Source organism: Colletes latitarsis, chromosome 8 (assembly GCF_051014445.1).
Source record: "Colletes latitarsis isolate SP2378_abdomen chromosome 8, iyColLati1, whole genome shotgun sequence".
NCBI lineage: Eukaryota > Metazoa > Arthropoda > Insecta > Hymenoptera > Colletidae > Colletes > Colletes latitarsis.
The window spans coordinates 26,572,352-26,594,174 of NC_135141.1; the positions used below are offsets into that span (position 1 = coordinate 26,572,352).

Below are 21,823 nucleotides of genomic sequence, written 5' to 3' on the forward strand. Positions count from 1 at the left end.
TCGTTTTCCGTAACAATTGCGCCTTTGAAACGCGATAGGCGATCGTTTAACGCGCGATATGTCTGTCGGAGAAGAATCGACTCGAATCAATCAGCAATCCTGCTATCGGGAGCGAAATGACCCGTGTCGAACGTATTAATTTGCTTCGCGCGTCGGGTTTTTGTTTTTCGATTTTTTTTGTATCCCCCCCTACTCATTCGCGTTTGAAACTACCGTTATAGAAGCGTCGATTCGATCGGCGGAACGAAACGAGATCGGAGAATACGGACTGCGGGAACAAATCGTGGAACAGATTGCTTCCCCGGGCGCCGGAGAAACGGGAATTTTGTAACAAACGTTTCTCAGACTTGTTGCATAATGCGACCGATTGGAAACCGCGAAAAGATCTCTGCAGACCTAACCGGAGAACATTTTTCTAATACTGGAATTAAATCTCAGAAGATTGTACACGGAGCAATGCAATATTAAAACATTTACGACTATCAGAATATACGAGTAATTTTTTAAAATAATGTACAATGCATCCCCCCTTGCAATAAAAGAGGCGGAATAATTTTTCTCGAGTAATTCCTTGAAACCCCTTAAAGTAAATTTTTCGACGAAGACAAGAAAAGAGGGTGAGTATTGTGAAGACTCAGAGAATTGGAAACGGGGGGTCGAACCGAAGAAAACGCGAGGAAAGAATGAAACTCGACTGTTACAAAAATCTACAGGGTAGCATATTGCCAGGGGCGTCGAAGCAGGGGTGGAATAGGGTAAACAAGATCGTTTCTATTCACCCCACGGGATCATCCTCGGATCTCGACAATGCTGTACTGTTCTTGCACTGTCTGGCTTGTCGAATTACCTGAGCTGTCGTTCGTTGGCTCTGAACAGGGTGAAACGACTACCCCTTTCTTCGCCTCGCTCGGTCTCGCCGTCTCTCGCTAATAAGACGTTGATTTTTCAGTCGTTCTTCGCGAACCGCTTTCGAGCCACTCCAGCTAATTCGACGTCCCGACCGCCAAATTGATGCTCTTTTTCTACCGACGACCACTTCGTTAAGACAGTCGTTTGGCTCGTTCTTCGCCCATTCTTCACGAATTTACTCTCTCGAGGCGCTATTGTGTCGATGCTTTGCTTCTTAAAAAATAAATGCATCGTTTGAAATCGAAAGGTGCAGTTTTCTTTTAACGAAGACATTCGATAAGGGACGAAGAAATACGAGCAACGTTGCTGTTAGAAAATAGCAATAATAGTTTAATCGTCCAAGAAGCACGATCGGGGCCCGTAAAAGGTTGGCGTTTCGAGAAACGATGGGGAAAGTTTTCCGAGCGTGCTTGGATTTTTATAGTTGACTCGTCGTCGTCTGTTATTGGCAATAAAGAAGCCCCTGTCGAGCTTGCGGGAACATGGTTTCCATCTGCGTGGATCATACTGTCTATAATCGCGATTTTCCGCTCGATCGTGGGCGTCGAACGTGGAACGCGTTTTCCTATTATACGATCGCGTCAATTATTCGATGACTCGGGGCGCCACCGCGCGACACAGTTCCCTATCGAGGTGGAAAATCGTCCGCGCGATCCGCAAGTCGAGTGTAAACTTCATTTCCGCTCGAAGATCGACGATCGACGACGCGACGCGCGCGAGAAACGACTCGAATTTGTCCTGTTTCGTTCCTTTTTAATTCCGCGCCAACTTGTACCTTTTCGCTTCGATGAATATCTTCCACCCGGTACTTTCACGGAAGAGAAACTCTCGTCCTCGGAAGTATTTTTAAAAACTCGCACAACAGATACTTCAGAACTTGGATCACGAAAAGTATTCGAAGGCTGCTGCTACTATAATTTTGTACCAACGTTCGTCCCTGACTGTTTTAAATCCGTTGTCGAATACCAAACGATCCTTCTCGAGCATCTTCGACGCGATCGACTAAATTTTCAGCATAATTCGAGCCAGACCATTGTCTGAGAATTATAGCGTTCGTTTTCTGCTCGCGAGAAATTGCCTTTCGAGGCTCCGTTTAGCCGATGGAGAAGTAATTAAACACGGATTCGCGAATACGTTTCCGTCGGAGAACTTCCACTCGCAGATATTTCGAGAAACCGAAGCCACCCCCATCCGGGGTCCCTTTGAAATTAAATTCCACGAGGGACGAGAAAGACTCCCGCGGAAAGCGAGTAACGACACTCGTGTCGGTCCTTCAACGGCAACCCTTTTCATCCTGAAAATCAAAGTCGCGTCTCAGCGAGATCAAAACCAGAAAATCTCTGCCCTTCGATACGTTTTGCATCCCGTCTTTTTCGTCCCTTAAGCACCTCGCGTCACCCCCTCGCTTCTTTTCCCGTGGTAAAATTCACGAGCACCGTCGATTCTCCACATCGAGTTTCTTGCTAGTCGTTGTTCCATCGCGTTGCTTTATTCCCCCCTCGTCGCGTCTTCTGTGCTTATAAATTTCAGACGTAACGAGAGGGAACAAGAGCATAACCGATATTATGGTAATAACACGGATACTAACGCGGGTTCCATCAACGTTGACGTCTCTGACATCGATTTTATAAATTATATCTCTCGGGAACGTTTCATTCCGAGTTTAATAAAATAGATTTCACATACCTTAATTAAATCCAACGCATAACGGCTTAATTTTGTATTTGAGAATACAGAAACAATTGTCTTGTATCCTACTAAGACTAGTCAAATGCCCAATAATTACGCGAACACCCTATATACAAATTTAAATTCATTTTCAATCAAATGAACAATTCATAATCCAGTACATCAGTTGTATGATCGATAGGAAGTGCTGAAACTACTTTGGGTATGTAGAGTCAAAGTAAATGTGAAAATAAATATGGAAGACAGCAAAAATTATAGTAGCTGGTATAGTCATAGGATAGGGGATGAAATGCCCTTTAAAATGAGCGTTTGTACGAGTCGATAGCTTTATTAGTTCCGGAGATATGAGGATTTTAATTTCATGTCGATGCGGTGACAAGTTTCGGAGATACGAGCGTCCGAAGCGTTTGTTTACGTTCATTGACGCGAGGTAAATGACCGCGCGCGCGCAGGTAGTAGCGCGTAGTAAATTCTTGGAAACACTACGCGGAACTAGGTCACGACAGTCACGTACGTAGGGTAGGTCAGCACGACGCACGAGCGAGCGAGAGGTCCGGCGCGCCAGACGAGGACAGAGATAGCCGAATTCGAAAAATTACCTTTTACATAAATTGCGATATCTCGAAAACGGAAAGTCCGATCGACAAAAACCAAAAGCCATTTTAAAGAGGAAGGTTCACCGCCGCCAACAGTGCCTCAATAATTGATAAAGCACTAGTAGTTTCGGAACTACACGCGTCTAAACTTTTAGTATTTTTAATACGCGTGAGTAGGCTACTATACGCGAGCCGGGCAGCGAGACAGTCGAATTAAGAAAAATTATCTTTTACATAAATTGCGATATCTCGAAAACGGAAAGTCCGATCGACAAAAACCAAAAGCCATTTTAAAGAGGAAGGTTCACCGCCGCCAACAGTGCCTCAATAATTGATAAAGCACTAGTAGTTTCGGAACTACACGCGTCTAAACTTTTAGTATTTTTAATACGCGTGAATAGGCTATTATACGCGAGCCGGGCAGCGAGACGGTCGAATTAAGAAAAATTATCTTTTACATAAATTGCGATATCTCGAAAACGGAAAGTCCGATCGACAAAAACCAAAAGCCATTTTAAAGAGGAAGGTTCACCGCCGCCAACAGTGCCTCACTAATTGATAAAGCACTAGTAGTTTCGGAACTGCACGCGTCTAAACTTTTAGCACTTTTAATACACTTTGATAGACTTTTCTAAGACAGTGAGAACTGAAGATTGTCACTCGCAGTTTCAGTTCTATTTCGTAGAATATAAAATAAATGTAATACAGTAATTATATGCATAATTCAAAGGAGTCACGGTATTATTAAAAAAAATTGGAGATGGGCTTGAAAATTTAGGAAGTATTGCGTTATTAAAAATCGTATAAAAAATGATTTTTAGACCCTAAACTACTACTAACAGTAATAGAGGTGGATAAGTTTCTCTACGATGAAACGTTGCATACGCGGTTCACAATAATAAGAGATACTTCGCTTTTCGATAAAAAGAGACGCTAAAATTGTATCCCCGAATCGTTATGCACCCCTTTGGCGGGTACCGCGGCGTCTCGAATCGAAGGAGGATTCTCTCGAGCAGACTGTCGCATAATTATTTCGAAAAACTCCCCCCGCAGTCTGGAGGTCTCGCGAGTCCCTCGACCCCGCGGGTGCTCGAAGAGTCCCGGGTTAATTAAACCACCGTCCGCCCTTTTTCCAAAGCGCTCGCTCGAAAGCATTGCTCGAAAATCTTACTTTAAAGCGGTCGCGATTCTTTGTTCCCTCGCCCTTCGTCCCTTTTCTCTGTCCATTTTCCTCACTACGCTGGATATGCAAATAACGACGAACACGCGTCGCGACGCCGGAATTCCGCCGTTGTTCGTCGAAGGAACGCAGCCGCGGTATAATAATTATCGACCCCGAGTCTCCGAGACGACCTGGGCTTGGTCGCGACAAATATTTACGTCCCTCGGAAAGGGACGCGGAATTCACGCGTGGTTCCATTATAATATTTAACTTGCATTACTCGAATACTCTATTTTACATTTCGGTCAATCTGATCTAGGTTCTCTCGTTGCAAGAACTTTCGAGAAACAGTAGTCTCTCGCTGTATGACTGATTTTTCCCCCCTGGCAACAAGACGCTTAGAAAACATATTATACGAACGTTGCTGTATGATGTCATCATACCCAGATTATAAAACAAGTAAAAACAAATTCATGTATCGCCCTTAGTTACATCCGTAACGAAAGAATTTTAACGAAATCGTTGTTTGTACGTTTGATTTCCACGTTTCTTTCGAGTTCTCTCACAGAATATTGAATAACTAACTTATTTATACTACGCAGTATTATTTGCGCGTGATCGTAGCGATATTTGACGGATCGTCGAAACGAATTCGTCAAAGACGAACGGGAAACAGCCGCGGTAACCGGTGTCTCCGCGTTGCTCGTCGAAAAGCATGGAAGTCGACGCGTTAATACATCATCCAGTGTCTGTAGTTTTGTTCGTGTTTCCGGGGGCGGTGGTTTTCGAGGGTAATTTGTCACAGCGGCATCCGTCGTGTCCGAGGACGCAGACAGGATGCTCGAGGAATCAGGATACAAACGCACCCGGAAGAAGGTCTGCGGCTCGACGAGCTCGCGGAATCATTATGCACGCTTCGACGAAGATGCTCTTCTGAATAATAATCTCTTCATTTTTTCGCCCTCTGTCTCCGCGTGTTTCCTTTTTTTCGAGCTCTTCCCCCCCCCCCCCCTTCCTCCTCTTCCCCGGAAATGAAAGAACCCGGAGACCGCGCGACATTCGACCGTTTTTCCGCGGTTTCAATTCCGCGGGAGAATCGCCGCGCCGTTCGGTTCGCTGAGCGCGAAACGACTCTTGTTTTTCCCCCCCTCCGCGACTGGAGAAGGGATGTATCGCACGTAAAAGAAAAAAATCGCTCCCGGATTAGGTGCAATTTTTATTCAACGAGCGTCAGATTCCATAATTAAAGCCTCGACGCTCGTAAATATTATTTGTCAGCAATTTATGTTACGCAATAACATATAACGGAGGACTTGGCGAAGAAGACATCGATATAAATCAGAAGTCAGATTAATTCTCGAGGCGTTTCTCAGAGCGATCATCGAGAAGAGATTAAATCCACGTCGTCCAATCGTACGCTGTGATCTTATCGGTATTGTTTACACGGACGCTTCTTTATCTTGGATTTTCTTGCAAACGCAGGTGCGCTGGAAGCTGGTGTCGCATACGAATGGATACCCCGGGGCTCGAGGATCGCCGGCTCTGCGCGTACAGCTTAATGCTGAGCACGGGGAAAAAGGGAAAAAGTAAAGAAAAACGTCGACGAGGGGATGAAACGGGGCAGAAGTAGATCGCGACGATAATAAAGGTGAAATACCGGAGAACTGTGAACAGGACGCCTCTCGCGTACTAACTACGCTCTTAGAAGATTTGCATTAATTTTCACTTATAATGCGATCTTGTCGCTGCGCCAAGCTGCGGATATCCGAGGCTTCGCGGGAGCTGTTTACTCGCGGAAAAGAACGGTTCGAGTTACTAATTCTTGGGTAAAGAGAACGAGGAGGGGACGGGGAAGAGGATGGATCGAGTCGCTGGTGATTTGTTGCGTTCTCGGCTTCTCGATCATCCTTCGATCGCGACCCCATTATTCTCGCTATTTTTATCCGCGTTCGAAGCAACGCTCGCAAACAGTTCACCGCCTCTTTCTGGGCGTCGTTATATTCTGACAAATTAATATTAAAACGGTACATTGCTTTTCGGTGTGTTTTTGTAGCTTTAACGCGTGTTTGCCAATGATCTTTCGTAGTTTCTTTAAAAACGAGGGATCTAAAACGGAGACTCGCGAGCGTAATCCACCCCTAATGGGCAACTTTAACTACCCCTTCGATACTCGAGCGAAAGTTTCGCGATTAAACGGCTGTCGAAGCAAAGGAAACACCCGTTCCTCCATTCTTTCTACGTCGAAGATTCGATAAAGTTTCGAATTTCGCGAGGCGAGAGATTGGGTAAAGAATTAATATTTTCCTGCGCTTTGCGCTATTTAAATGGGAAAAAGGTAATGCGAATTCCTCGATTGAAAAGGAGCTTTTGAACGAATCGTTGGAAAACGACGCTCGAAGGTTCCAGCAGCGACAACAGGTAGAATCCCGGGAGTAAAAAGGACGATGATCCCTCTCGAGAGGATTCCTCTCGGCGATATCCAATCTTCTCACGCGCCGTGTTTCGGGTCGTTCGAACTTTCCCACCCGGTATAACGTGGCACGTAAAGCCCGGACAGATAGAGCAGAGCTCCTCTTCTTCTCTTGACTGGTCCGAAACCAGTCCTGCCACCGCCCATCCGTGACCCCAGACCCCGTCATCCGGTCGGCTGCTCGACGCCGTAGCTACTCCTCTCCTCTGACTCGCTTAACCTCGCTCTTCCTCCTCCCCGCCTGCTTCCACGTTTCTTTCCTATCCTCCTCCGTGATGTTTTAATTAACCTGATCCCCATTCGATACAACGCCTATCGCTGTTCGCCTCTTCGCGTTCCTCTTCCTTTTATTTGCAGGAACCACTTCCGCTCTCTTGCAAACACACTTGTCTATCGCGTACAAACACTCCAGCGTTGGTACGATTGCAAATAATTAAACGTTAACTCGATATATTCCTTACAACTTCGGTACCCTTTGCATCTCAGCTTTTTTATGTACACATGGATATTTTTGACAATTTTTTTACAGCATCAATAAAATGTTGTTCGACGTTTTATTCATCAAAGGAAAAAAATGCTAAACATGACGACTAACAAAAAAAGATATTACTATCTTAAAATGTTAGAGAATATACGTGGAAAGGGGCGGAAGGTTTCATCGAACCCTTATGCTGTAAAAAAAATTGTCAAACATCGCTTCTCGTTTTACTTTATTTTTGCAATGAAATATTCCAAGACGGAATCTCCTCGAACCTCCTTTTCTCGTTAGCCTTTAATCTTCCGCGCTGTTTCGTGTTTTCATTAAGTTCGTTCCCCGGAGTTCGATGGGATTCCTATCCCCGTTACTATTCCATCGTCGTTTTTTTATTAAGAGGAAATGACTCGAACAACGAAACTTTTATTTGCTTGCCCGGGCCGCTTTCCCCGGCCTCCGTTTGATTCTGTTCAGGCGAAAGGAGCACTCGAGAGTTTTCTTTGCGTGGACGTAATTTGGCGTTGAAGGACTTGCGAAAGTTTCGCTCGTTTCGAGGATATTCCAAGTTTTTGAAGTTTTCGACGGGCGAAACCCCCTCCCCCCTTTGCATCCTCTCTAATACTTCTTCGACGTCTACCTCCGGACGGTGTTTAATTAAGACAATCCCGATTATATACATCAGTCGTTAGCAGCTTAGCCCTCTTTGTACTGTTTATTGGCAGGAAGTGATCTCGACAAACTTTTCAGTTTACTCGATGTACAAGCACCTCCAAGTCGTTTCGAAGCTAAAATATACCCAGTTTTTTACAGTTTTCAATTCTTATACAGTCGTTGATTAAATTATCGATCTCTGAAAAGCACAAAGAGAACTGAAGATCGAGATCGAGTGCCTCCAATATTTTTCCCAAAGGCTTTTTCGATCAAACGCAACAAGTGAAAGAATCTATCTGGAAAATCGCATTCGTCCGTGATCGTGTAAGATTTCCAGACTTTTGATCGTTCCCGCGCCTAACAGCTCAATTTTTTCCAAACTTTCAGCTTCCAAACGACACGGAAGGGCGAGCTTCTCCCCTTCCTCTCACACTCTCGTCTGTGTTTTCGTCCCTTTTCTGGTCGTTTCAATTAAGCCAGGCTTAATTTTTTTTTTTTTTTAACCGAGATCACGATATTCTCCCTTGAGCAAGAAACTGGAAACGGGATTAACGCTTCGTGCGTTTACCTTTGAGGGTTCCCGGAGCTTTTAGTTTTCTGGGCTACGGCAAAAGAACTCTGCTCGTCCTGCGCTAACGAAATTTGTAACAGCAACGTAACTTGCTTTGCAACGCGCTGAACATTGCGTAACAACTTGTTGATTATAAGAACAAGATAATTTGTTTGCTGGAATTAAAAGAGACCGGGAGTAAATTACTTCTTCTTGGCGACCGAGTGAAATCTCTATCGAATTAAAATAAGCTTTTGTTTTAATAATATCGAAGTTTCGTTGGTCAAAACGTTATCGTTTATGGGTTTTCCAGCGAGGCGAAGTTTTAAAATATTTTCAAGCTCTTCGATGTTTCGATTAAAGCGGAGCCACGAAGGAAATCGGCTTTCCCCGATGGTGTTTTTTGCCAAGAGCAATTTTCGTCGAAACAGCGCGCGATTTTCGCGCCGGTGGAAATCGACACGTCCGTCTGTCTGATTAGTGCTGCTCGTACTACTTGCAAGTGGTTCGACCGGACGAAGCACGAACGAATCCTAACCGGTGCGAATTACTCCTGAGGAGCACCAACGAAATCTAGGGACATCGAATTTCCTCCATCTCGCGTCGAACGATTCGAGTGTTTCAAACTGCCACGTGATAAATAGATTCTGGTAAACATTTTTAGGAATTTGGTAATTTCATTTTAGAGAGAAAACCTTTACTTTTCTCTCTGAAGAGTTAGAGTTCTCGCTACCTTTGAGAAAACTTCTTTATACGAAATTACAATACTGTAAATATTGAAAACGTTTCGTCCAAGAGTCTCAGGAGATCGTCTAAATGGAAGAATAATTACAGCCAAGATTAATTACGCGAGAAATTATTTGCAACGAAATATCGAACCGCCATGAACGATGGAAACTTGGGTAGTTGCGTTAATTTTCATCGGCGCTCGAGTTTTTCATTAAACTGCCGCGATATCCGCGATTCTATCTGTTCGTTAATGTTTCGAATAACGATTCCCCCGGATAAACGTAGCGAAACAAGCGTTCCGAAGTTTTCTGCATCGCTCTCGACGAAACATCGTTTCGCAATAAAATTCCGGATGCGCTGCGGGATCAGCTCGACGAGAATGGGCAGAATGTCAAAGGATTAATTAAAACCGCGTGCACCATTTTCCCTGGATTCGCTCCCAAGGCTCGATCGGCGTTTTCGGTTTTAAAAACACCCGATCTTTCGCGCGATTGCCGATTAAAACGCGCGTTACAGCGTTTTCTGTTCCTGAAACGATGGTTCCCATTTGCAGTAATCGATGGAAAGAAAAGTTATCGAAAAACAATTGCTTTCTCGACGATTAAACGAGCTCTTAGGTTCGGTGATGTTTTATATCAAATTTGATAATTTATTGGCGTACCTGTGTTTCATTTACCACCACGATGCGTTAAAATACACATATTATTTGAATAATTCGATCTTAATAGATACGAATATTAAAGATGGAAATACGGTCTGCACTTTCCATACGCAGTGGGTAGAAATTAGTGGTTCTAGCAGGTACGAGAAGTAATCGCAAATAGGATTATGTTTATATAAGAGGTGGACGCAATTTAACGAACAATGTTGCACACGTGTCCCGAGCAAGCACGAGGATGCACTAAAATTGAATTATTCCGAACCGGTTCACGTGTCGCGATCGACTTTTATAGATCGACCCAATTCTGCTCTTCTGTTTTCGATTTTTTTTATTTCTCCCCCTGTCCGTGTACGTTTGCTGCTCTTTATTGCACTCTGCCTCGCTACGCAAACAAAGCGATATTTTGCCCGCGCGAAACGCGTTAGAATCAGCTGTCGTCCATTCCTGTGCCTTTTGAACCCGCGATTATTTTTCTACGATTGCAAAAAAGTATTAACGACCGTCGGCTGGGCGAAAAACAAACGGCGAAAATGGCCGGTTCGCGTAGAACCACGGCAACGCGTTCCAAGATAAGCGCCGGATGAAATATCGTTGCTAGTACGGGGAAATTCTATTTTACTTTTTTCTCCCCCGAGTATAGAATTCGATGAGATAAAAGGCAATATTTTTTACTGTTTATGGAAGACCGTGTCAAGGTCCGCGTAACTTTCCAGAAAATGGAAAGAATTGGACGGAATTCTCAGTTATGGAATAATCAGTCTAAAAGAGTTCGATTATTTTTATCGTTTGGACGATTTTTAAACAATTATTTGGACAGTGTAAAATTAACGTGTGAAATTAAAGTGTAGGATTTCTACGAAAATTGGTGTTATTCCAACTAAGAAAATATCGGGTCCAACGTATTTTGAATACTGATTCGAGGCAATAAAAAAATATTTCTACTATCTCGATGGTTATCAAGAGCTTAGTAATAATTTTCGACTCGAGCGACGATCTTTCTCGCGGTACATTCGTAGGTGAGTTTACTTTTGGTCCCTGCTTTGAACTAGGTCTCTTAAAACATCTTTCTCGGTCGTAGAAATGTCCCGACGTGTGCTTTTGTATTCGAAATATCATGCTCAGCGGTGCATCGACAGTTCTGGGATGGGAGTCTATTTACGGTTGTGGCCTACATCCAGCGTCCCTTAATGTCCTAATAATGATCCGCGTTACGTCAAAGCGAATCTCGCGCGCGTCGCGTTCGATTAAATATCGTCCAGCTCCGGGGACTGTCCAACAGGAGCAGAATTAGCTCGCTGGAAAGGAAACCGAAGCGTGTCCAGTTCGCCGGGGAAGCCTTTTAAACGCCCACGTCGAGCTAACGAGCTTGCGAGCCCAAGACAATCGTGATTTTTCCAGCGCCTCGTCCGAGCGACGATCTTTCATTTAAAAACCTTCCGATTCGCAAATTGACGCAATGTTTTTACGAAGATTTGAATCTACTTTCAAAGGAAACGATCTCGTACGCCTGATGAAGATACAAAATTTAGAATAATAGTAACGCGAAAATTCGAGAAACCTAGTTAAATAATAGAATCAAAATTCGAATAAAATCCACAGTTTCATGGAAGGGTTAACCATTTATTACGCAACGCGATGGTTCCAATTGTCTGGGATGGACGTCGATAGCAGGTGGGAGGGCGATATTCGCGGAATCGAGGCGCGAGTAGGTGGAACGATCGAAGGTCGACCTTGGAAGTAAGTATCCGAGGCGATCGGTCCTTCGTCCTTGACTTTCGTTCGATCCCTCGGGGAAGTCCCAGGCGCCGACCCGATCGACCGTCCCTGGAGAGAAGAAATGAGGAATCGAGTGGCTGGAATGGCACGCATACCCGGGTTCGGGTGCGATGAACCCGATAACACCGGGCCCGCTCGACGTAAAATCGTCCTGCCGTGACGTGCTCCGCGTTTCTCTTGCCACCAGTTTCCTCCTACGAACCTTGCCTCCAATCTAACCGTAGAACATCCTCTGGAGGAACGCGCGATGTGAACTTGGACGTCAAAAGAGTCGTTACCTCCCTGACAGAACTTCGATGGTCTTTATATTCGTCTTCAGGCTTTTCTTGTGGACGTTAGAAAAATCTGATTTCGTGGAGCTATTATTTATATCAAATCCCTTCAAATATAATCATCCCCCTTCCCTTTCTAGTAGATCGCGTATTTCAAAGTGTAGTCAGTTGGGAAAATTGTATTCGATGATTTGTGTAATCTTTGAAAGTTTGGTATATTCGTTGGAAATTTTTATACAGGATGTTCGGCCACGCCTGGGGGAAATTTTAATGGAAGATTCTAGAGGCCAAAATAAGATGAAAATTAAGAATATCAATTTCTTGACTGAGGCTTCGTTAAAGAATTATTAAAAAATTAAATTGAAAAATTTCAAATTGTTCTAAAAAAATTATTTTCGGTTGCAAGGGTTAATTATAATCATTTTTGGTTAATAGACATACCCCCGAAATCCTACGCATTTTCGAGAAAAAAATTCGAGGTGTGAAATTTTTCGACAAAATTAAAAAATTTCAAATCGTTCTAAAAAAATTATTTTCGGTTACGGGGGTCAAGTACAATCATTTTTGGTCATTACACATACCCTCAAAATCCTAACCAGTTTCGAGGAAAAAATTCCTTACCGAAAATCTAATGTGAGGTCAGAAATGCTTCCCTGAAATCTCATGCGAATGTTTAAAACGTCATAACTTCTGAACGGATTGGACGATTTTGATGTTTAAAAAAGCAAACTACGCGTATTTTGATGGAGAATATGTACAAATCGCAAAAATATCCGAAAAGTTGACTCTTGACCCCGCAAAATGAGAAAAACACCATAAAAATGGTCCAATTTTCAAACAGCCATAACTTCTACAATTGTGAATATATTTCAATGAAACTTTTTTCTGAAGTAGAGCTCATGGGTACCTACAAAAAAGTATTAGACAACTTTTCTGTAGGGCGTCAAACAAAATTACTAAAAATGAAAAACGAATTTTTAAGAAAAATCGACAGGGGGTGCCTAAATTTTTCGTCGAAAACAAAAAATTTTGAATCCTTCTAGAAAAATTATTTTCGGTTGCAGAGGCCAATTACAATCATTTTTGGTCAATAGGCATACCCCCGAAATCGTACCTACCTTCTAGAGAAAAATTCGAGAAGCTGTGAAATTTTTCGACAAAATTAAAAAATTTCAAATCGTTCTAAAAAAATTATTTTCCGTTGCAGGGGTCAATTATAATCATTTTTGGTCAATAGACATATCCCCGAAATCCTGTGCATTCTCGAGAAAAAAATTCATTTCAAGCGGAACTTTAAACGTTAATAACTTTTTAACGAAGCCTCCATCAACAAATTGGTATTCTTGATTTTCGTTTTATTTTGGCCTCTAGAATCTCCCATTACAATTTTTCCCAGGGGTGACCGAACACCCTGTATGTCGTGAATATTTAGAATAGAATTTATATAGACCTGTGCTCTATATTTATGGGAAATTTTAATTCTCAAAACACTACAGAATGCACTTAATACGCGACAATGTATGAGATAGTTGAAATAAGATACGAGTTATTATATTTTGGGGTTGAGACTCTTGATAGAAATATGAGTAGAGCTCTCTTAACGCGTTGACTGCCAGACCAAAACTATACAATTTAGTATCAGACAATTGTAAACTATACAAATTAAAATTTCTCTGAGTAATTATTCTCGTAACCACGTTAAAAGTCTTGTCACCCATATGTAACAATCGAAGGGTAGAAATAATCGCGTCTAGGAGCACAAAAAGGGAAATTTCTATTCTACAGAAACTGAGAGATACGATAACCGGAAAAATGCATAAAATATTCCACGATCACTTCGATAAGAATCGCGCGAATCCTCGCCAACCGGTCCAGCCGCCGCGCGGCGAAGATTAAACGAGACGATGTGTCGAAATTGATAAATGAAAGTAGTCGTCGACCTTCTCCGTGGAATCGAACGACTCTCTCTTCTCGAAACCGCGCTTGGAAAGCTTCCATGTTTTCCCACCGACGACCGCGTAAATCACATTTTCAATCTCTCGATCGTCCACCAGGTTTTCCTAGACGAACCCCTCTAATTCTAGCAGATCGTTCGAACGTGTTCGATCGAAACTATTTTTAGCTACGAAAAGAATAACTCCACTTGTTTCAAAAACAAACTATACACCTTTCTGATTTTACTCCTCTTGGCACACTTCTCCTTTGTGTACTGTTCTTGTTCTGTTTATCTAACGAAGTAAATAACTTGAAAGCTCTGTTTGACAACCCACTTCCTCCGCGAACGGGAAATATAGCAAAAACAGGCTGGGATTTTCGCGCCAACGCCTTTCAGGACTTTCGCGTTCGCCAAAGATAAATAATTAAGAAGAGAAATAGCACAAAATATTCGATCGAAGGGCTGGGTAAATGTTATGTTGCAACGCCTGTGTAACAAGTAAAATAGTGATTCTATTTCGCTGGACTCTGATTTCCGTCTAAAATCAACGTTTGTAGGAGCTTACAGCGGCGTCGTTTAATCCGATAGTTCAGCCGGATCGCAAATTTTCGCGCGTCCATTAGAACTGGTTTCGTCGCAGGGCTCGATACTCAGTCTGTCCAGCCAGTATCGAAGTTCTCCCGGTAAAACGCTTTAATCCAGCGGCCAGCACGTGCTCGCGTCCGATCGTCATTCGCGCGATTAATCACTCTATTACATTAATCCGTTGGTGCAATTTATCTCGCGGGACGTGGCGGCCACACGCATTATGGCTGAAATCCTGCGGCTCCTGGTAGCCTTCCTAGCGCCACCAGAACGATGCCCACGCCGCTCGAATGTGACGTCGTCGAACATTCTGCCGGCGATAATTAAACCTAACCGATTCCCCGCGACCAGCCATTACGAGCACCTGTGTGAAACACTAGGGTGGGAAAAATTTCATTCGATTCGTGCACAAACTAAATTTGACCATCGTTTTGTGCAGGAGGCAAAATAAAAATTATTCTGTGGTAACTAGAGGTCTTCGACGACGTCGAGAGGCTCGTAAATATCGTTTTGTTTTCGACGAGTATCCTGACACCCACGCTCGATGATCTGTCTGGCCGTGGCCCGTACGATTATAGTTCTCGAAATTTCAAGATCATCGATGTTTTTTTTAACGAAGCTACCACAGTTATATCGAGCGGCGAGACGAGTTCAGCGAGTTCAATGATATCACCGATCGCGTGCAGGGGATATTTTTAGGCGACCATGTCAGATTCCTCGTTCTATATAACAGTGACACGTTTTTGTCGGAAGCTAAACGCGTACTCGAAGTGCTGGATTTAGAAAAAATAATAGAGACGTGATTATGGAATTCATTGTTGTACGGATCCCCCCGATACGTTGTTTGTGCGTATGTTGAAAATCAATTAATCTCTATATAGGTCAGTTCTGTTGTATGAATAGTTTTGAATTGTAGACAGATTCCAGTACCAAGATCTCTTGCTCCAATTTATATGTACAGATTCTTTTGTAATTTTTTAAAACTCCAGTGTTTCGAAAGTTGTATTTCGTTCGATATAAATTCATAGAATTTTTTACGCGGAAAAATTGAATTGGAAATCCAAGACCGAAAGAATAATGGCGTGCAGAACGGTGGAAGAACCCTGGTACGTAGATGTCGTGACCCGATAGAAGGAAATTGGTCACGATGACGTGTATGACGCCCGAGGTCACGACCTTGAATAACCTTCTACCACAGGTCTTCGAACTCACCCCAAAAACGAGTTTATCTGCGCCACGGTATACAAAAATTCTTTCTGTAAAAATAAAAGTTAATCTCGAAATCTCTACCAAGAATGTCCACCGAGACTTTGGAGATAATTATACGACCACGTAACGAGTAATCGCCGTGTGTGTATTTATAGAAACAGTCACGTTTTATTTTTATATCCCTTCGAAAAGGGTAAGGAATGTGGTCGTGGACGAAGATAGCGAACGTTGCATAATGCAGAAAACAATTTGTATTATATAGGATCGTCGAGGATTTGCGCGCGACGTTGACGAATGTTTCTTCGTTCCTCGCGACGTAGGTTAATTTCAGAATTTTAATTTATCATGATATTGTGCTCGTGTCTCCGTTGCTCTGACAAAAGAATTCTGTCCTTCGAGACGCTCCACGATACATCAATTTATACAGGGTGTTCGGCCACCCTTGGGGAAAATTTTAATGGGAGATACAAACAAAAAATATAATCACAGATTTCTGGCCATACATTATATTTGCGATAAAGAATTTTCTTCTCGAAAGTGCGTAGTATTTCGGGGGTAGTGTATTCACTAAAAATGATTGTAATTGGCTTCTAGGACAGAAAATAATTTTTTTAGAATGATTTGAAACACACGAAATTTCAGGGAAATCATTCTATTCCTGATCAGACATTGTATTTTCGGTAAAGAATTTTTTTCTCGAAAATGCGTAGGATTTCGGTGGTATGTCTATTCACCAAAAATGATTGTAATCGACCCCCGCAAATAAAAATAATTTTTTTAAAACGATTTGAAATGTTCTAATTTCGTCGAAAAATTTGTCCACCTTCCTGAATTTTTTTCTCGAAACTGCGTAGGATTTCGGGGGTAAGTCTATTCACCAAAAATGATTGTAATTGGCCCCTGCATCCGATAATAATTTTTTCAGAACGATTTGAAATTTTTGAATTTTGCCGAAAAATTTGTCCACTTCTTATTATAATTATTCGGATAACCGAGGGCATTTCTAAACGTGAAAATATAAAATTTCTCTGGTCTTGCTTGTTATTAAATCACGAGTCGATCGCAATGCCTAAGAAAGTGTCTCGAGATCGATTTCTGGATCTGAAAAGCGTTCGCAAAGTCGAGTTCCGTGGAGAAGCGCGATCAAGGATCCTCTCGTCGAAGCTGCGGTCGTTCGAGCGATCGATCGATGACCGATCGACCTCGTTTCGACGCCTCGTGGCGAGCCTCGATTGATTTTTCCTGGTGTTCGCCTGCTATCGCGTTCGAGTATCGGAATTCCTCCTTTCTCCCCACTTCTGTTCGTCGCTGCCTCTTTAATTGCAACACCTTGCGCCAGTCGATTAATTAATGCGACTCGAATCGACCGCGATCGACCGTAACGGTGGACGATTCTCCGCGAGTAATCTTAACGACGCGATAGCGGCCACGCGAAGAAGCTTATCTGAATAAGCGATAATTGAGCTTCCCTTTTTCTTCGTTCTTTTCGCGCCGCGTCGAAGAAGGAAACGCGAGGCAGTGGAAGAAGGAAATTCGACGCGTTGCAATTAATTTTCGCGCGTCCGCGTCCGGTTATGCGCGCTTTATCCGCTTTGTTGGCACTCCTGCCGCGGCTTATCGACGACAAATGCACCGTGCGAGCTTAATTACCATGAGAAATTAGACCGGTAACCCGTTGGACAGCTGGCGTAGTCGATTTCTTCGAACGTTTCGGTGCTCTTCGTTTGTTCGGCTTTAACAGTATCCATTACCAACGTTGGAAACTTGTATATTTTTACAGCAACGAAGAAAACTCTCGAGTCGAAACGCGTAATATCGAACATTACGCTCGTCCAAGACTGTGAATCAAGTCGCCCGCGATGCCGTGGATCGTTTTAGCGTATCGTACAAACGTACAATCTTTTCCTCGTTATTCACAAATTCCGTTATACAAAGTATAAGTTCGCAGCCGATCGGTCTTCCATCAGCTTCCGGATAATTACAGTAAGCATGTAATAATGAAGTTCCATCAGATACTGAAGTTACGTCATACGGCGAACCGGAGTTGCAAGATTCCGAAAGTAATGAGTTTGATGCGTTAGGGTACGGAGGAAGGCCATTACAGCTAAGCGACCAAGAATCTTGAGGAACGAGACAAAGGGGAAATGATCGAACTTCCAGCTGCATTAATTAATATTAAATACAAACAAGTTTGAAGCTTAGTTTTTCAGAGAATCTGTTTCGAAATCGAAACTCGGCTTGTCTGTCTTTCACTGACCGTTTCTACTTGCGTTCGTGTTTCTAATTCTCTATGGTATTTGCTTCTCGTCGATCGTACAATTCCCCGAGCGATTCCACTCGGTTAAAACAGTTAACAAACAATACGTAATTCTTGCAGAGATTGAAGATCAAATCAAAACAAGCGTAGCAATTACAAACGCGATTTAACTTTATCGTCCATTGAACGTGTCGACTCTACATTTGAGACCTCTTCGGTACACGAGTTTGGCTCAATTAACGAAATAATTATCAAACGGAAGCTGCATTTAACGCGAGCATTAATAATTCACAATTGGATGGGTTCGTACTGGCGCGGGGTATTTTTACTTTGCGTCTAATGTGAAACAATAAACCACAGACTACTTGGAGATATCATCGTGCCTCGCTGAAAACTACTACTAAACTTCACGAGCAATATTTAATTCTAATAAATATTAATCAATGATAAAAAATCATTACACGTTCTCTGTTCCCTCCTCCGCGATTCTCGATCGAAGTGACGCTCGGTTTTGTATATTTGAGAGGAAGAAAACTAAGTAAATGGTAAAGAAAAATTTATTTTCGCGTCACGGGGGTAGTTTCTAGAGACGCTGCGAGCCCGGATAGGGCGAGACGGAGAGAGACTTTAATTACCGGCGGGTGAATTCGCAACCGGACGCACCCACGGGGCAGATTACCCCGGTAATATTACCGAGTTTTATTGCGGGGAGAGAAAAGTCGAGGTCTGAATGCGGCATGACTCACGGCATACTCATCTGGCACCGATGTTTCTGCTCTTATTGCAGCCGCTGATCCCACCCCTCGTCCCTCCACCACCCTCCTGTCATTCCTGTTTCTCTTCCAGCGACTCCCCCCGACCCTTCAACGTCCATCCCTCCCTGTCCCGAGCCACCCTCAACCTCCTCCGTGTTCCTTTCTACCCCTGCTCGGTTTCCCCTTCGTCCTTCTGTTTTCCTCCCTACCCAGGCTATCTGCTCTCGCGTCTCCACCCTCGGACCGCTCTTTTTCATCCCGCAGCCCTCATCAGCGTCCGCGACTGCCGCGAAAACGTAAGGAAAGGGACGTGAAATGCCACGCGACGCTCGATCGCTCGAAGGGTGCTCCCTTTCGACCCTTCGCGCCTCGAGAACAGTTTTTGGAAATTAAAAGCGTCCGTGATCTCTATTTTATTCACCGTAATAATTTTTTGGAGTCTGCGGGACTTTCGGGGAGGATCCAGCGCGACAGGGTCAGCAGTGATCCAGGATCGAACGGGGGTTAATATCATAAATAAACTTGGTCGTTCAGGCAATATTCAGGCACCGTGTGAAAAACGAGGTCGTAGTTATCAGAAATAAAATCACCGGAGCCCTGCGTGTCCGTTCAGAGGGGATTATGCGAGCGTTTAGCACCGCCGCCATCCCTTTCGTTGGAACCGAATTGCACTTAGACGCGAAGGGGTGGCCCCCCTCGTAATCTGTCCTCTATTCAACTAGCACCCCCTCTTCGAGCTCCCTCTTCGACGTTGCATTCAACGGTTTATTCGAGAAAGCCTCCACAAATAAAAATTACTCGCCAACTTTGGAATTTCTTATCGTTTGAAAACTATTTTTTAACCCAGATCGAACTGTATACGTCACTGATTCTTGAGCAATGTTTAGTATAATTTTTAATATAGTGTTCTCAAGTCGTCGATTCTTCTTAAATATACAATACTATTTACAACACTTTGAATTCATTTACAAATATATACATATGTGTTAACAGTTTACGTTTCAATGTTCTTGTTTCGATTCTACTTTGGAACGGTTCTTGTGTTGTTCTAACTTGGTCAATGTTATTCCCCGCGATTTTATACCTATTTTAAAATAGGTGGAAACCTTGTGTAACCAATCAAACCCCTGCCCCCACTGAGGGTGGTACGGGGGTGGGTGTTCGCGATCCCAAGGTAGCATAAGGTACTAGCTAAATTGCTAATCAAGTAATTTCAACTAATATTAAACTAAATGAGGTGTCCGCTAATAAATGGAATTCCCAACAATACTCGTTGCCATTTGTTTCGGAATCTATCTAAACGAACGAAAATTTCCGGGGCGCATCGAATGGAACGACAACTGTGACATTTTTTTCCGGTTTTAAATAAGGAGAGGTTCGTTGGGCCGTCGCAGGTTCCATTTAAAACAGGTTTCGTCGTAGCACGACCTTATTATTGCCATCCGCGAGGAGCGTTCGCGATTCGATGCAATTTTTCGCCGATGACGAACACCAGGTCCAGGCGCGGTTTAACGTCCCTCGCTCCCTTTAATAAAATGTTAATGGTGCACGAGTCACCGTCCCCTCGGAAGTATACCCGGCGTCGCGTCGTTGCATTACCGCTGCTTAATTGACGAATTAAAACGATCTGGCCGAGGCAAACCATTGCTCGCTGCGTGCAAAGTTGCGTGAATATCAACAGAACATCCACCAATCCGCGTATGAAATTGATAACGTAAAGAGAATTCTTCTGATATTAGGAAAATATTTTATTTTTATTATACTTTTCGGGTGATGAGTAACACTGAATACTTGCGATTGATATGTTTGGTACGATTTGTCACTTGATCTTTGTTAATCCAATCAATCGCCGCTTTACTGTCTGTTTTTAACGTAACAGGATGTATAGTATTGTCGTCTGTTGGAGAATTCCCTTGGCTTTGCAAAACTCCTGAAAATTACTATTAATAAATTCCTTGCCATTATCCGACCTAATTTTCTTCACCCTTTTTCCTAACTGATTTTCTTGTTTATTAACATAGTCTACAGAACACTCGAATGTTTCATCCTTACTTTTCAGTAAATATACATAGATATACCTTGAATAGTCATCCACTAGCACAAACACATATCTACTACCACCCATAGATTTGCATTGGATCACATATGTCCACATGTACTAACTCCAGAGGCTCCTTTGTTAACTGTTGTTTTATCGAGTGAAATGGTTTTTGTATCATTTTTCCCAATGCACACGCCTCACACATACCTAATGACCCTTCTTGATAATTAAGGTCTCTCACAGCCTCCCTTCTCTTTAGGAGATCTAAATGGTTTTCACACATGTGACCTAACCTCTTGTGCCAAAGCATCTTATCTCTAAATTGATTACAATTCTTATCTAATAACCCATCTACCTTATCATTTACTTTACTATCTCCACTATGAACCTCCCTGCAAGACGTCTCCTCTGTCTTTACCTCTTTCATATCTTTTGCCCACATTGCATTCCCCTCTCTTGGTATAACCTCCAACACGAATACACCATCCTTTTCTATAGCTTCTGCAATTAATTCTTCTCTATTTCCTAAAATTTTCGCATAATTTTTATTAAATACCACCTTATGTCCCTACTCATTCAATTGGCTGACAGATATTAAATTGGAATGCAATGTTGGCACATACAATAAATTTCTAATGCAAATGTCTCTATTCCCTTCTCTGGTGTGTACCCTTATTCTAATATCCCCTTTTGCTTGAGACTCCATATACTTAACACCATCCGCTAACTATATCTTAACTCTATAATCTCTTATATCAATCATTCTGTCCACTCATGCAGTCATATGTGATGTCGAACCAGAGTCTATTGTCCACACCTCCACACCGTTATTACCTTGGGTTCCAAGTTTTGTATCCATTGCACTCTCACACTGCACTCTGCTGTTCATTTCTGTCCTGAGTCCCCCTCTTCTATAGTTGTTCCTGCTGTTGACCATTCCACGGTTGGAGCTTCTCCCTGGTTTGTGATTATGGTGGTCAGTTGTTATTCTATCCCTCCTGCTATAGCAATCTCTTGCCTTATGACCCTGTCTTCCACAAATGAGACAGGCTCCTGATCTTCCTCTGTTATTATTGCACCGAGTTGCCCAATAAGCATTT

General features: G+C 42.9%; 1 protein-coding gene across 7 annotated transcripts in view; it reads left to right on the forward strand.

Moving 5' to 3' along the window:
• Nmo (serine/threonine-protein kinase nemo) overlaps positions 1-21,823 on the forward strand; it is a 212,534-nt gene that overhangs the window by 154,446 nt on the left and 36,265 nt on the right. The window lies entirely within an intron of this gene.